General features: G+C 38.7%; 1 non-coding gene across 1 annotated transcript; it reads right to left on the bottom strand.

Moving 5' to 3' along the window:
* Positions 1 to 12,175: 12,175 nt before the first annotated feature.
* Positions 12,176 to 12,283, bottom strand: LOC116119254. The gene has a single exon (XR_004126355.1). It is a non-coding gene; the product is annotated as a small nucleolar RNA R71 (small nucleolar RNA).
* Between the last annotated feature and the right edge of the window lie 4,686 nt (positions 12,284 to 16,969).

Raw genomic sequence — 16,969 nt, forward strand, 5'->3', positions numbered from 1 at the left:
TTCGCAAAGATCTTTGCTAGAACGAGTTGTTTTGGTGTTTAGAAAGGTTAAGGAGTGAGAAACTTTGCTGGGAAATCACGGGGAAGGCTTTAGATTGAAGTAGGAAAATTTTTCTCTCGAATGTGTTTGAGAAGTTTTGTGATAAATGAAGGGTCGCGATAAGTATTTATAAAAACCAGGTTTCGCCGCGGTGAAGTTCTTCACTTTAAAACCCTAGAATCCTAAACCAGTCGATGTTGCGGCGAAAAATTACAGAAGCTCATCGCATCAGCGAAGAACAATCTTTGCCGTGGCGAATTTTCCCTTAGTGAATTTTTGCCCAACTTGCTTCTCCGCAGTGAAACCAAATTCTTCGCCGCGGCGGAAAAATACAAAGGCGCATCGCCTTGGCGAAGTCTGGGACTTTCCGAATTCCAAGTTTTTCAAAATGTGCTTCGCTGCAGTGAAAACTGGAAAATTCCAATTTCCTCCTTGATTCGATAATTCACCTGAAACACCCAAAAACACACAAATTAGACTTTATCTAAAAATAATAAGAAACTAAACAATCTCAAAATAATAAATAAACAACAACAAATAAAAACACTTGGGTTGCCTCTCAAGGAGCGCTTGTTTATAGTCGGAAAGCTCGACTCTCTCAAGTTCTCATGTCGGAATGTCAAACCGGAGGGGAATTGACTTGTAACTCATCACTCCGTCGATGTATGGCTTCAACCTCTAGCCATTGACCTTAAATGTGCCTTTTTCTTCATGTGACACCACTACCGCTCCGAATGGGTAAACTCTTGTAACTATGAAGGGTTCGGACCATCTAGACCTAAGTTTTCCTGGGAAAAGCCTAAGTTTAGAGTTAAATAACAACATTTTCTAACCCACTTCAACGTTCTTCTTCCTGATACGTTTTTCATGCCACTTCTTGGTCTTTTTCTTGCACATCCTAGCATTCTCATAAGCTTCGAGATGGAACTCATCGAGTTTATTCAAAGTCAACATCCTTTCCTCCCCAGCAGCTCGTAAGTCCATGTTTAGCTGCTTGACTGCCCAGTATGCTTTATGCTCGAGTTCTACCGGCAAGTGACATGCCTTCCCATAGACCATCCTGAATTGAGACATACCAATCAGAGTCTTAAATGCAGTTTGGTAGGCCCATAATGCATCATCCAATTTCTGTGGCCAATCTTTCCTAGATGCATTAACTGTCTTTTCTAAAATTCCCTTAAGTTCTCTATTCAACAATTCCACTTGCCCGCTCGTCTGTGGATGGTAAGGTGTTGCAACTCTATGTTTCACCCCACACTTTCCCAATAGGGCATCAAATTGCCTATTGCAAAAGTGCGGTCCTCCATCACTAATGATTGCCCGTGGTACTCCAAATCTTGAGAAATGTTCATTCTCACAAAATTAATCACTACCCTAGCATCATTAGACGGCAATGCAACTGGATCCACCCCCTTTGATACGTAATCCACTGCTACCAAAATGTATGTGTTCCCAAAAGAATTTGGGAAGGGACCCATGAAGTCAACTCCCCATACATGAAACAGCTCAACTACAAGGATGTTGTTCAATGGTATCTCATCTCTCTTTGAAATATTACCGCTCCGTTGACATTGGTTGCATTCCTGAACCATCCGAAAAGAATCCTTAAAAAGGGTTGGCCAATAAAACCCAGATTGAAGAACCTTGGCTGCTGTCCTAGCTCCTCCGAAATGGCCACCTACTTCCCTCTCATGACAATGCCTTAGAATACTCTCCATTTCCTATTCTGGAACACACCTGCGTATCATCTGATCAGCCAGTGTCTATAAAGGAATGGCTCTTCCCAAAAGTAGTATTTCAAATCTGAGAAAAACTTCCTCTTTTTTTGGAAGGTCATGCCAATGGGGAGCACTCTCGTTGACAAGTAGTTTGCGAAATCTGCATACCACGGTGCTTCCCCTACTCTCATCAATTTCTCATCCAGGAAAGTTTCTCTGATTTGGGTTTCTTCTTCATTTCCCTGAATTAGTCGTTCAATACTTGACAAATGGTCCGCCACCACATTTTCCGACCTTTTCTTATCTCGTATCTCCAACTCAAACTCTTGTAGCAATAGGTGTTAGTAAACGGTCCCGTATACGCAGCGGAAATGAAAAAAAATAATATAACAGGATCGTTTACATGAGCCCCCAAGATCAAGGGTATGATTTTACAACATATATTAAATAAATCTGCATAAATATTCAACAGAGTTAAGAGAAACAACGCACGTTGAAGGCTCCTCCAAATTGTCGACGAACGTTTTGCGTACCGATCCCAAGTGTAGGATCGAACACGGTAGTCCCACAGAAGACAATCTAAAGAAACCAAAGAGGGATTTGCTAGATCCTGTTTGGCTTCAAGATTAAGAAGAAAACAAATCAAGAATGATTTTAATAGGTGTTATGCGTGTGGAGAACCAAAAGAGTCTGTGTGTTTTTGGTTTTACAAAGAAAATCTCTCTCATTAAAATCACACACTTTTCCTTTTATATTTAAAAAACAATTTGCCTACTCCATACGGAATAGGCTGGGCTCCAACCAACGCCCATGTTGCCAAACACACCCAATTTGATTTATTTTAATTTCCACATTATCTAATTAAAATCAATTAATATATTAACAATAATGATAATATATTTAAATAGTGGCGAACACATATTTAAACGAATTCACTTATTTAATTTTTCTAAAATTAAATAAAGGCTTCGACCCTCAGCAAATTTAATTGCACTGGAAATTACCAAAATACCCTTTCGCCTTAAAGACGAAAATGCCTTCTTTTCTTGCATCTAAATTGTCTTCTATGTGTTGACCCTTAGGCTCCTATCATATCGGAGTGTATAGTATTGCGATTAACACCAATTAATCGTCTCACTAATACACAGACCAAGATTGACCCCTAGCAAGACATCATGGCCACCCGATAGATTCAGATTCAGCAAAGTAGTACCTGTCAACGATATGGTTCCGTGCAATCGATCCTTTCATCATTCGTATCTCGACGAGACGAAGGATAGAAATAGTGTCAACCTTCGGTTACTCTCGATATTATTATCAGTTTTGGACCAATGACCCGTTTTATAAATAGATATGAGCAACAACTCAATCCCACTGTGGCCACAGTTTAGTGTCATTGCCATATACTGAATGCGCCGTGAGATAACTTTTCCCGTACTCGGGAGTGATAAATCCTCTGTCAACCACCATAGTCTTGATACACTCCTTGATACAGCCAATCACCACCGTATTGACAGCTCTGAAAAGAACTGCGTTAGGCTAGTGTCAAATACACCAATCGGTGACAGGCTCGGTGATCTCAAGTCTAAGGATCACATGCACCACCATTCGTTAGAGGATTTGTTCCATAGACATGGGGTTACCATCCATATGGAATCCCTGGTGGGTCATTCTAGTGAACTTGCTGTGTGTAATCGCCTACAACAAACACCCATGTGTTGCACCAGGTTGTCTCCAAACAACCTTGACAAGGGAGATCAGTCACTACCTTTCGACGGGTCGTTCAACACATATGAGCCTTACCGTATTATCTGTGCCCTTAGTTCAGAATAATACTGGGGTACAGACGTTTCTAGAATGGCCACCATATGTGCTCATAGGGTTCTCACTATCAAGATTTGAACACTTGATACCCTCGTCACGGTCTTACCATTCTAAGGACATATATCAATACATATTGCAATAATAATGATTTACGCGATATAGAATAAAATGCCTTTATGATTAATGAACATTATTACAAAGAGTCAATTCTACAATAATTGATTGGCTCTAGGGCATCTACTCTAACAATAGGATCATCTTATCAGCTAGGTTCGCTTCTGCTTTGCCAATAAGTGCTTGAGTGCTGAATGGTCTGTGTAGACTATCATCTTGGCACTAGCATGTTAGGAAACGACACGGTGTTACAGCGGAAAACAAAATTTTATAAAACCGTAGATCGTTCCTTAAGCCCAAAATCAAGGCACAAATTTTATAGCTCATGTATTCATCAAGAATTGCATAAAAATTAAATCTAAAGTTTAGATTATACCCACGTGAAGGCTCCACCAATATTGTCTCTGAAAGTGTTTGTACCTATCCAAGTGTAGGATCGAACCAAGAAGTCCACATGAAACAATCACCAGAACCAAGGAGGGATTTGCTAGATCTCCTTGGCCTTAAGAAATCAAGAAGAACAAAAGTATTTGATTTTGGCAACAACCAAAACTAGCGTGGGAGAGTATTTGGGGTGCTGTATTTTCTTTTTCTCTTTTTAATGAAATGAAATAATGAAAAACTCTTAGCATTTTTCAACTAAAACTTTCTTTTATAGTGTTTATTTAGTTGACCACCACTCATGGAGTAGGCTGGCTACAACCCAAACCCCATGTTGCCAAACACTCCCAATTGAATATTTATTTAATTCATCATTATCTTCAATTAAAATCAATTAAGTTTAATTAACATTAACAATAATGATGATTAATAAATTGTGCGAACACACATTTAATCGTAATTTCACTATTAATTTCTAACAAATTAAATAAAGGCTACGACCCCAGCAAATTTATTGCACTGTGAAATTACCAAAATACCCTTTTGCCTAAAAAGACGAAAATGCCATTCTTTTTCTTGGCTTTTAAATATCTTTTATGTGGTGACCCATAGGCTCCTAATCATACGGCAGTGTATAGTATCGCGATTAACACAATTAAGTCTCACTAATACACAGACCAAGATGGCCCCTAGCAAGGCATCATGGCCACCCGATAGATTCGGATTCAGCAAAGCAGCTACTGGAACGAATGTTACCGTACAATTCGACCATTTCTCATTTGTTATCTCGACGAGACGAAGGCATAGAAATAGTGTCAACCTTCGGTATCTTGATATTATGTATTCAGTTTTTGGGACCAATGACCTATATTATGACTGGATAGAGCAACAAATCAATCCCACTGTGGCCAACAGTTTTAGTGTCATTGTATTTACTGATTGGCGCTGAGATAACTTCTCCCGTACCCGGGAGTGATGATACTCTATCAAATCAACATAGCCTTGTACACTCCTTGATGCAGCCAATCACCACCGTATTGACAGCTCTAAATAGAACTGCATTAGGTAGTGTCAAACTGCACCAATCGTGCACAAAGCGCTCCGGTGATCTCAAGTCTAAGGATCACATGCACCACCATTCGTTGAGGATTGTGTCCATAGACACTAGGGTTACCATCCATATGGAATCCTCTGGGGGTCAGCCAGTGAACTTGCTGCGGTATATCCGCCACAATAAGCACCATGTGTTGCACCAGGTTGTCACCAAACAACTTGACAAGGGAGATCAGTCACTGCCTTCGACAGGGTCGTTCAAACTATGATAGCCTTCCGTATTATCTGTGCCGTTACTTCGAATAATACTCAGGTACAGACGTTTCTAGAATGGCCACCATATGTGCTATAGGGTTCTCACTATCAAGATTTGCAAACTTGATACCCTCGTCCAGTTCTACCATCTAAGGACATATATCAATCATAGCAATAATAATGATTTACGCGATATAGAATAATGCCTTTTATTATTGATTAATGAACATATTACAATATCAATTACAATAATTGATGGCTCTAGGGCATCTACACTAACATAGCAAATATGAACGAAATTTATCAAAAGCAAAAACCATAGCCAACAATTCTTTTCAGTGGTGTGTTAATCAATTGTTCATCAGTGAGTGTTTTGCTAGCATACTGAATTACATGCAGCACTTTGTTTTTCCTTGTCGTAACACTACTCCTATGCAAAGTCACTAGCACACACATCAATTCAAATGGTAGTCCCCAATCGGGAACTGCAATAATAGGTGCAGACACTAATAACGTTTTTAGAGTTTGAAAGGCATGCATAATCATCATTAAAAGCAAAAGCAAACATCTTTAATAAATAAATTGCAAAGGGTTTAGAGATCTTAGAAAAATCCTTGATGAACCGTCTATAAAACCCCGCATGCCCAAGAAACTTCGAACTACTTTAACATTGGAGGGTGGTGACAGCTTCTCATCATGTCCATCTTTGCTCGATCCACTTCTATTCGTCTTTTGAAATTCTTTGACCAAGCCCTATTCCTTCTTGGACATGAAGTAGCACTTCTCCCATGAGCACCACGTTCGTCTCCTGACATCTCTGCAAAACAAAAAGAAAGATTAGATAAGCAATTATCAAAGCGGAACCAAAAATAGAGAAGTCATCCATAAGACTTCTATAAACTGCTCCACCAATCTCCAAAGATCGACATCATGCATCTCTGAAATATGGTTGGTGCGTTAAAACCCAAAGGGCATCTTCGGTAAGCAAAGGTGCCAAGGGACAAGTGAAGGTCGTCTTTCTCTTGATCCTCAGAAGCGATGGCAATCTGATTGTATCTTGAATAACCATCCAAGAACAGTAATAAGCATGCCCTGCCAATCTCTCCAACATCTGATAAATGAAAGCAATGGAAAATGATCCTTCCTTGTCGCTTCATTAATTTCCGGTAGCCAATGCACACTCTCCAGCCTGGGACCATCCTAGTTGGTGTCAATTCATTGCTCTCATTCTTTATCACTGTGATACCTCCCTTCTTTGGATCCACTTGCACCGGACTCACCCATGACTATCAGAAATGGGATAAATTATTCCCGCATTGTAACACCCAACATTGAGGTACATGATTTAAATTATGTTGTATAGCCCTTAGTAAATTTGTTAGAATTATTTTAGAGATTTGAAGAAAATGCCTTAAATTTGCATTAAGGGTAAAATAGATTTTCGCTCAAAACTAGTTGATTTTGTGGGGAGGAAAAGAGATAGAAAATCATAGAGAATTCAATAAAAGTGAAGGCATTTTGGTAATTGACTAAGGGACAAAGATGGAATTGCCTTCTAAGGGAGAAGATGGAATTTTTAGGAAAGAGTAGGGGCAAAATGGGAAAGTGAGTTTATAAACTAAAATGTTAAGGGTTTGAAACCCTTATTTCGTTCATACCACCCCCACACTTCTCCTCCTTTTCTCTCAAATTTTCATTCACTTTTCCAAGGAATTTGAGGGCTTTTGAGTAGATTTTCATAGGGTTTTTGATTCAAGGATCAAAATGTAAGGAATACTCTTTATCTATGATATTTGTTGTAAAGGTTGAGTTCTTATGAAGTTTATGCTAGGGTTAAGAGAAGATTGAATCCAACAAGAGTAGAGAGTTTAGGAGAGACTACTCAAGCACAAGGTAAGTAAATTCCACTCAAATCCAACTCAAGCTAAAATTTAAGAATTCAAGTGAGTAGAGATTTATTTTACATATGCATATGTTGTGATTATTGAGAAATTGAGATGAGATGTATGATGTATTAGCTTATTGTTGGATGTATTTGAGTATGAGAAGTATATGTGATGATTGATGATGGGTTGAAATTGGAAGAATTGGAGAAAATTTTTTTGGGAGTGTGTTTGCCATGTAGGTATGTGATACTACAAGAGAGTTTTTCTCCCATTTTGGATGGTTTTAAAATAAATAGAATGATAATTGAATTAGGGTTTGTTTGTGCACAACTAATGTTTGATGAAATGCCTAAGTGAAAACATGTTACCAACTACCCTGTCACAGCCGTGACTTTCTAAGTGATTTTTGGGCATCTTACGGATTGAAATGGGTTTAGACCAAAAACTAAACGTTGTAGCCCTGTCTCTAAGCTTTAAACGAGACCAAAACCGTATCAATCGATGTGTATAACTCAACTTATGTCTTCTTGAGTGTAACCTGTGCGAATGACTGTTTTGATTCAATATTGCATTTGTGCATTCATAAGTGCATTAAGTAAGAAACTTTAAGCATGAACCATCCTTGCATTAATTGTGCATTGGAAGTAGTTTGAGAAAGAGTAGAGAACATGTGAATGGGCTACTCTAAGTAAAGAGAATGAGAAAAATCTAAGAAGGGTTGGTGCTTTGTGAACTCCACCCGAAAGTTATGAAGAATGGGTTGGTGCTTAGTGAACTCCACCTAGAAGTCACGAAGAGTGGGTTGGTGCTTTGTGAACTCCACCCGGCCGTGCCTCCGGTAAGATGAGGGCCGTGACATTCAAGTGAGAAAGAATGAGAAATATGAGAAAGAAGAGAAAACAGAATGAGTAGAAGTCACAAAGAGTGGGTGGGTGCTTTGTGATCTCCACTCAGCGTGCCTCCGGTAAGATGGGCTGTGACATACAAACGAAAGTTAATAGAAAAGAGAGTTATGTGAAGAGAAAAAGAAAAAGAAAATAAATGAGAGGAGAAGAGTGTGGGGAAAGAATTAAGAGAAAGGTTACGGGGATAAACGAGTAGGATACTTACTGAGCATTATTTTGTGCTCACCCGTTGTTTATCTTTGTGTTTGGGATCTAGGGAGGACGTGGTCGGATGGGCGTTGGCAAGCGAGGAGCAATAGCTACACTGTCCACTGTTTTTGATAACTTTTACAAATGATACCTTACTTGTATAAGAATGATTATGTATAAAAGAAAATTTCGGGCCATTTACTTTTGCTATAAATGCATTTTACTCTTTATGTATTCTATGAGTAACCTAGTATGAAGAGTTATTGCACGCATCTAGAAGTTTCACCACCTCCTTTCTCACCACTTCCTTCATCGAAGGATTCAATCTTCGTTGTGGTTGAACTCTGGCTTGATATCATTCTCATGAGCATCTTAGCATGCAAAACGATGGGGAGATGCCTCTAATATCCGAAATAGCACCCAATTGCGATCTGTGGTTCCCTTAACACCCGAATTAAAACCGCTCTTCTTCCAATTTGCTCAACCTTGAACTGATTATTACTGGGAAGGTTTCTGATTCCCCAAGATACACATATTTGAGGTGGGAAGGTAAAGGTTTCAGCTCAAGCTTTGGAGGTTCTTCCTTTCTTTCCTTTTTCTTCTCTTTTTCAAAATCAAATTCCTCACATTCTAGCGCGCTCTCATCAATCGGCTGAAGTGCTTCCAACAATCTAGCACATTCATTCTTTGCTGACTCATCTACCTCTATTGTTCTTGATTGGGCAATACACGCTTCTAGAGGTAGTTGTGGAGTGTTGTCTTTAATGATCTCTGCTACTAGTTTATACACCAAATCAACATTAAAGCACGAATCCGACTTGGATGGAAACTTCATAGCTTCAAACACATTGAGCGTTACTGTTTTATCTTGAACTCTTAACAGCAACTTTTCTTCTTGCACATCAATTAGTGTTCTTTCCCATGGCCAAAAATGGTCGGCCCAGAATAAGAGGCGTTTCCTTATCCTCCTCCATGTCCAATACAACAAAATCTGCTGGAAAGATAATCTTGTCCACCTTCACCAACACATCTTTGACTATACCCCTTAGATGTTTGATGGATCTATCTGCAAGTTGCAACGATATGGTCGTTGGTTTCACTTCACCAATTCCCAATCTCCTGAAAACAGAAAAAGACATTAAATTGATGCTAGCACCTAAATCACATAAAACTCGATCAAAGGTAATGTCTCCTATAATGCAAGGAATAGTAAAACTCCCTGGATCTTTGAGTTTTGGGGATAGCTTCTTCCGAAGAATGGCGCTGTACTCCTCCGTGAGCATCATTGTTTCCTTATCCTTAAACTTCCTTTTGTTTGATAAAATCTCCTTGAGAAATTTCGTGTAGCTCGACATCTGTTGCAATGCATATGCAAAAGGAATGTTAATATGCAATTTTCTAAATATTTCAATGAATTTGGAAAACTGCTTATCTTGATTCTTTTTCTTCAGTCTCTGAGGAAACGACATAGGAGAAGTGTGACGATAAGTGCTTGAAAATAAACTTACAATTAGTGGTTTATAGGTATCATTTGTGGGAAATTTGGATTAATTCGCATGAATTAACTTAATTCTTTCATAAACGCACTTTTCGGGATCACAGATATTTTTGTTGTGTTTTCAGGAAATAAGGCTCAAAAATAATATTCCGATGAGAGATAATGTTGGCGAGAGAATTTTTGATGACTGGAAACAAACGGATCTAGAATTGGAGTTGAATTGAAGAAGTTATGGAAGTTGAAGTAAAGAGAAGATTCTGGATTACGTTCTAGCTTGAGGATGCCTCTGTATTTTGAGAATATCTTGAGCTGTAGAACTAGGATTAAAACTATTCTTGTACTTTGGAAAGCTGATTCAAAGGGCTACATTTCATATGTTTACCACTTTTCCAAATTCCATCGTTATTGAGTTTAAAAATCACCATCTCTGAAGAACAGTGGAATGATGCGGGAAGCCGACCTGTACCTACTGTGCCGCGACACATTTCTTCCAGTAGCTACTGTGCCGTGACACACTTTTTTCAGTAGCTACTGTGCTGCAGCACAGTGCCACGGCACAGTCACGACAGCTGGGAACTTTTCCTCCGTTTTTGACTAGGAAAATCGGGTTTTAAGAGTCCTAAACTAACTAGAATTAAGGAAAACAAAACCCTAACCCTTGTGGGATATAAATAGAAGTCTTTTAGCATTATTTAAAGGGGAATTCTTTTAGAGATAAAAAAATAGAGAACAAAAATTATTCCAGAACTGAAGAAAAAGGGAGATTAAAGAAGGCTTAAAGAAGAAGAATTGGAGGAGATCATCATCAACTTTATTAATCCAACCAAGTTTCACTAAGTTTTTCTTCTTCTTTGTTATTATTATTTGTTATGAATAATACAATGATGTTCTCATATTTATTCATGAAGAACTAATTCTTTTGTGATTGAGGGTGATTTCAAAACCCTAGACATGTCTTGTGTTCAATAAAATCTGCATCTTTTTATCTTTTGATCCCTCTTGGTTATGTGATTATTTCTCTGTGAGTAGGGTTTAGATAGATTATCTTAATTGTTTAAGTGGCCAATTAAATCGTTAGAATTAATCTATTAATGCCAATTTAGGTTGTTTAGTACGGAATCACTTTATTAACCTAAATAACTAGTGGTAAAGTGTATGCCTGCATACATGGGGGGTAATCACTCGAGATAACTAAACCGACCATACGAGTTTAGCCTTGATTCAGTAGGTCTCTTGTAACTTAATGCTTTTATTACTTTGAATCTAGAGATCGTATCCTGGGTTATCTAATAAATAGGGAATTGGGTTATGACCGTGTCTAATCCAATGACTCAGTAAGGAGAGATAGAACTTATCACCGTTTGGTATTTTCTGAGATGATGTAATTAAGAGGGTAGAAAGTTAAAGAGTGCTTTTATTTTATGTAATTCATGTCTAGTGGTGGCGAATAAATCTTCAATCCAATTTCTCTTATTGATTTCTCTATCATCATTAATTGCTTGATTTATATTGTTTGCTTTGAGTTCTTTTTAGTATTTGTTGAGATTTTATAATTCGTGACAAATCCCGTTAGAAGTAGATAATTAATTAAGTTCACAAATACTCTGCAGGAAAGACCTTTACTTGCTCTTTGCTACTACACGACTTTGCATTAGAATTTAGTGAGGTAAAATTAGGTGTTGCATTTACACGCATCAATTGATTTTCATTAACTTAATTATTTGTTTACTTTTTGTTTATTTTTCAATTCTGATTTGTTCTTTGTTTTTGAGTTCTAGGTGTTTTTAGTGAATGAGCTCGCGATACAATTTGAGATCGAATCGGCATTCTGATCTAATTCCACCTATTACTCATTCGAAACAACCTTTGCATAGATCAACTCTCAATCAAGCAATCCATACCAATCTTCCACTCAAGTGATTCTTCTGATTTTTCTGATCAAGAGGAGATGGCTAATCTAACTCTCAAAGAGATTACTGGACCAACCGTTGACCAACAACCTTTATGCATTTGATACAATGATATGGCAGGGGGAGCTTTTGAGCTTAAATCTGGGATAATTCATCTTCTACCAATTTTCAGAGGTTTAGCGGGAGAGGATCCAAACAAGCACCTTAAGGAGTTCCATGTGGTGTGCTCGAGTTTGAAACCAAATGGAACAATGGAGGAACAAGTGAAGTTAAGGGCGTTCTCATTTTCTTTAGCATATAGAGCTAAGGAATGGCTTTATTACCTACCATCCGGAACCATAACTACTTGGAATGAGATGAAGAGGTTGTTCCTGGAGAAGTATTTTCCAGCATCTCGAGCCACACTCATTAGGAACGAAATTTGTGGGATTCGGCAATACAATGGGGAAAACTTATATGAATATTGGGAAAGGTTTAAGAAATTGTGTGCTAGCTGTCCGCATCATCAAATAAGTGAGCAACTACTTCTCCAATATTTTTATGAGGGATTGATGCCAATGGAGAGGAGCATGATAGATGCAGCAAGTGGATAAGCGTTAGTTGATGAAACTCCTACAGGAGCAAGGAACTTAGTTGCATCCATGGCAGCAAACTCTCAACAATTTGGTACTCGATCCGATCCACCACCAAGGAAGGTAAATGAAGTGGGTATATCCAATAATCTTGAGCAACAATTGAATAATTTGACTGCACTTGTGCAACAAATTGCAATTGGACAAGTGAAGACATGTGGAATTTGCTCCAATGTGGGACATCCTACCGATATGTGTCCTACCCTTCAAAAGACAAATGCAGAACAAGTAAATGCCATGGGAGGATACCAAGGACAACAAAGGCAAAGGTATGATCCATTTTCCAATACCTATAATCCAAGATGGAGGGATCACCCTAATCTTAGCTATGGAGGAAATCAACAAGCTGCTGTCACTAATAATCCACATGGTTTCCCTTACCCACAAGCTCCACAACTGTACCAAGCAAGACCCCAAAATGTTTCCCAACCTCAAGTTAAGTTTTCGGAGGACTTGGTAAACTCATTAGCAACTAGCTCTCTTCAATTTCAGCAAGAGAATCTCAAGTTCCAACAAGAAACAAAAATGTCAATCAAGAATTTGGAAAGCCAAGTTAGTCAATTGGCTACTACTCTTGGAAGATTAGAGGCGCATGGATCCGGAAAGCTTCCATCCTAACCTTTGGTTAACCCTAGGGAAAATGCTAGTGCCATTACTTTGAGAAGTGGTAGACAACTTGAGAAGACTCACAAGAAGCCAAATGTTGAGAAAGAAGTTGGAGATGAGTTGATACAAGGTGGAACAAAGCAGCCCAAAAGTGCAGAAAATTTGCCATCCGATTCTTCCAATGCAAAACATCCACCTAAGGTACAATCTAAAGTTCCTATTAATACTTACGAACCTCCTTTGCCTTTTCCTAGCAGGTTTGCCACATCAAAGAAGGAGGAACATGAATAGGAAATTTTGGACATTTTTAGAAAAGTACATGTCAACATTCCTTCGTTTGATGCAATAAAGCAAGTGCCGCGTTATGTGAAATTTCTAAAAGAATTGTGCACCAACAAGTGAAAACTTAAGGGAAATGAGGTGGTGAGTGTGGGAGAAAATGTGCAAAGATCTAGGTAGTTTCACCATACCATGCATCATAGGCAACACAAGCTTTGAGAAAGCAATGTTAGACTTAGGTGCTTCTATTAATATCACGCCTTACTCAATTTATCTTGATTTAAATCTTGGTACTCTTAAAGAGACCGGCGTAGTTATTCAACTCGCTGATCGATCTAATGCCTATCTAAAGGGAGTTGTAGAAGATGTTTTGGTGCAGGTAAACAAGCTTGTTTTTCCAGTGGATTTCTACTTGCTTGACATGAAAGATGAAACAACTGTGAAAACCACGCCATTGCTTTTTTTTTTTGTTAAGTAAGTAATCATATTAAAGAAACAAGAACAATGTACAAAGGCCTAATAAAAGGCGACCAGCCTATTTTGGGACATGCCCCGAAAATAGGAAACAAAAGAAACAAGCCTACAAACAGCCATCCGCTCTAGGGGTTTATCAAAAACCACAAAGGGAGATAAACACCAAGAAGAAACAAAAGAGAACACCAAAAAACCCACCTACCATAGGACACCTCCCCAGGTTAGGATCATTAAAGGAAAAACAAAAAACCACGCTTTAGTTACCATGAGAAACAAAACCAACAAAAACCCTTCTGCTTAACCCTCTGTAATCCATTCTCCAAATGGTGTTGAGAACTTGAGGAACGTCTTTGAAATAGATCTAGGGAGGCCCCATCATTCGCCAACTTCCTATTGCTATGAGATGCAGTGACATTCCTAAGGTCCAAAGCTTTATCTCCACAACACTTTTGATGCGCAATTATGGTAAAGAATCCTTATGGTCCACCCTAAACTTCGCAAATTTCGTTCCCTCCAATAGGATACCATCATGAAAACAGCTCGCGTACAAAATAGATTTGTTAATGGGACATTGACAATGGATTTGATGGGAATCATTCAATTTAACATCTTTTGTCGTAATGAGGTACCTAAGATGACAATGATGCTTTTCCATTGAGTTACTTGATTCTTTAACGCGGCAAATGTTCGAGCTTAAGGGTAAAGATCCATTGGAAGTGGCAATATGGATGTTGTCAACCGAGGAACCTCAAAGTTTTAATGAAGATGTAGAGTTGGGAGAAGAGCTAAATAAACTATAACAATGTGGATGAGCTTCCAAAAAACCAAGGTATGAAATCTCCTATATTTCTCTTCCCATATCTATATGAAAACTTTACCTTCCATTGTGCCGGCCCCTACCTGGAGCTTAAGCCTTTACCAATCATCTCAAGTATTTAACTGGAGAAGGAGACACATTGCCCATGATTGTAAGGCCAACCTTTGAAGGTGCAAGAAGAGAACTTGTTCGCGTGTTGAGAGAGGCATTTGGTTGGACCCATTGCTGACATTAAAGAATAAGTCCTTCCATGTGCATGCACCGCATATTATTAGAGGAAGGATCGAAGCTTACAAAGAAGCACAAGACGGTTGAATCCACACTGATGGAAGTAGTGAAGAGGAAGTATCAAGTTGTTAGATGTTGTGTGATCTACCCAATTTCGACAGTAAATGGGTTAGTCCAGTCCAGTAGTTCCTAAGAATCAGGAATAACCATGGTAAGAATGAAGATATGACTTAGTTCCCACTCGCATTCAAACGGATTGTGGGGTTCATAGACTACTGCAAGCTCAATGCCACAACGCGCAAAGATCATTTTCCCTTTTCCTTTATCGATCAAATGCTTGAACTTTAGCAGGCCATTCTCACTATGTTTTCTTGATGGATTTCAGGTTATAATCAAATTGTGATTGCACCGGAAGATCAAGAGAAGACGACATGTTACTGCCCTTTTGGCACTTTTCTTATATGCATGCCATTTGGCCTTTTAATGCACCCACCACCTTTCAAAGGTGCATGGTAAGTATTTCTCCGATTACATAGAGAACATTATAGAGGTATTTAGATGATTTTTAGTGTCTATGGGACTCATTTGATAATTGTGTTGTGGTAATTTGACATTAGTTCTTAAAGTGCATAGAAACTATCTCGTTTTAAATTGGAAAATGCCATTTCATGGTAATCAAGGATAGTTTGGGGCATATTATCCAATCTAGGGGCTTGAGTTGATAAGCTAAATATTCTTGTGACGGTTCCTTACCACCTCCCACTTGTGGTAGAGAGGGTACGTTCTTTTCTTGGACATGCGGATTTTATAGGAGATTTTCAAGGATTTCTCCAAGATCGCAAGGCCCTTATGTGTGTTTGTGTACAAAAGGTACGTTTAGTTCAATGAAAGTGTATAAAGGCGTTGAGAAACTAAAAGAACTCCTTAGCCCAGCCCAATTATTCAACCAACGATTGAGTCTTCCATTCGAGTTGATGTGGCGACGCAAACATTATGCCGTGGAGCCGGTTAGGACAACGGTTGGAAATTACCACATGCCATTTATTTGCTTTAAGAACATTAAAGTGACGCTCAGCTTAACTACTCCACAACTGAAAGAACTTTTGGTGGTTATTTTTTGCTTAAGAAAAGTTTCTTTCCTACTAGTGGCACTAAAGTTATTGTTTTTTCTGACCATGCAGCTCTTAGGTATTGCTTACGAGAGGAGGCTAACCAAGGCTTAAAGGTATTCTATTGCTACAAAGTTTCAACCTAAACAATCAAAGACAAAGAAGAGTGGAAATGTTGTAGGCAGACCATTTAAGTAGGTTGAAAATCAAGCAGATGCTCTTTCATTGAAAGATGATTTTTTGGATGAACATTACTTTGCGATGACATCCCAGGAGCCATGGTATGCATATGTAAATACAAGGAGTGACCAAGAGAACCCCACTCAACATGTCGCGTGCAGAAGGACAAACTAAGAAGATCGCCAACACATACGTATGGATGATCCATATCTTTGGAATATTGCCTACGACCAATCATAAGAAGGTGATTTCCGAAGTGAATTTAATTCAATTTAACTTTTACCATTCTATGCATGTGGGGACACTTCGGAGCAAAGAGGACAACTCTCAAGGTTCTTGAGAGTGATTCTATTGGCCTACACCTTTAAAGACGCATATTGTTTTGCAAAACATGTGATAGATGTCACGCTCAGTGTAATTTAGGCCCAAGAATCAAATGCCCCAAAATCCAATTTTATTTGTTGAGATTTTTGATGTTGGGGTATTGATTTCATGGGACCCTTTCCGTCTTCTTTGGTTACTTTTATATCTACTTACTGTTGATTATGTGTCTAAAGGGTAGAATCAAGGCCACCCTACTAATGGTTCTAAAGTTGTTGTAGATTTTGTAAAATCAACATTTTTGCAAGGTTGGGAACACCTAGAGCCATCATTAGTGACGGGGCACCCATTTTTGCAACCACATTTTGGGCTACCTTGAAGAATACACTCACCCACAAGTCTCTACGCCACCACCCACACACGGTGGACAAGCCGAAGTCTCTAATCGGAAATCAGTCTATCTTAGAGAAGACCGTGAATCCAATAGGAAAGATTGGAGCTTGCGACTTGGCATGCATTATGGGTGTATAGGACTGCATATAAGACACCAA

This window comes from Pistacia vera, unplaced genomic scaffold, assembly GCF_008641045.1.
Source record: "Pistacia vera cultivar Batoury unplaced genomic scaffold, PisVer_v2 Contig878, whole genome shotgun sequence".
NCBI classification, from domain to species: Eukaryota; Viridiplantae; Streptophyta; class Magnoliopsida; order Sapindales; family Anacardiaceae; genus Pistacia; species Pistacia vera.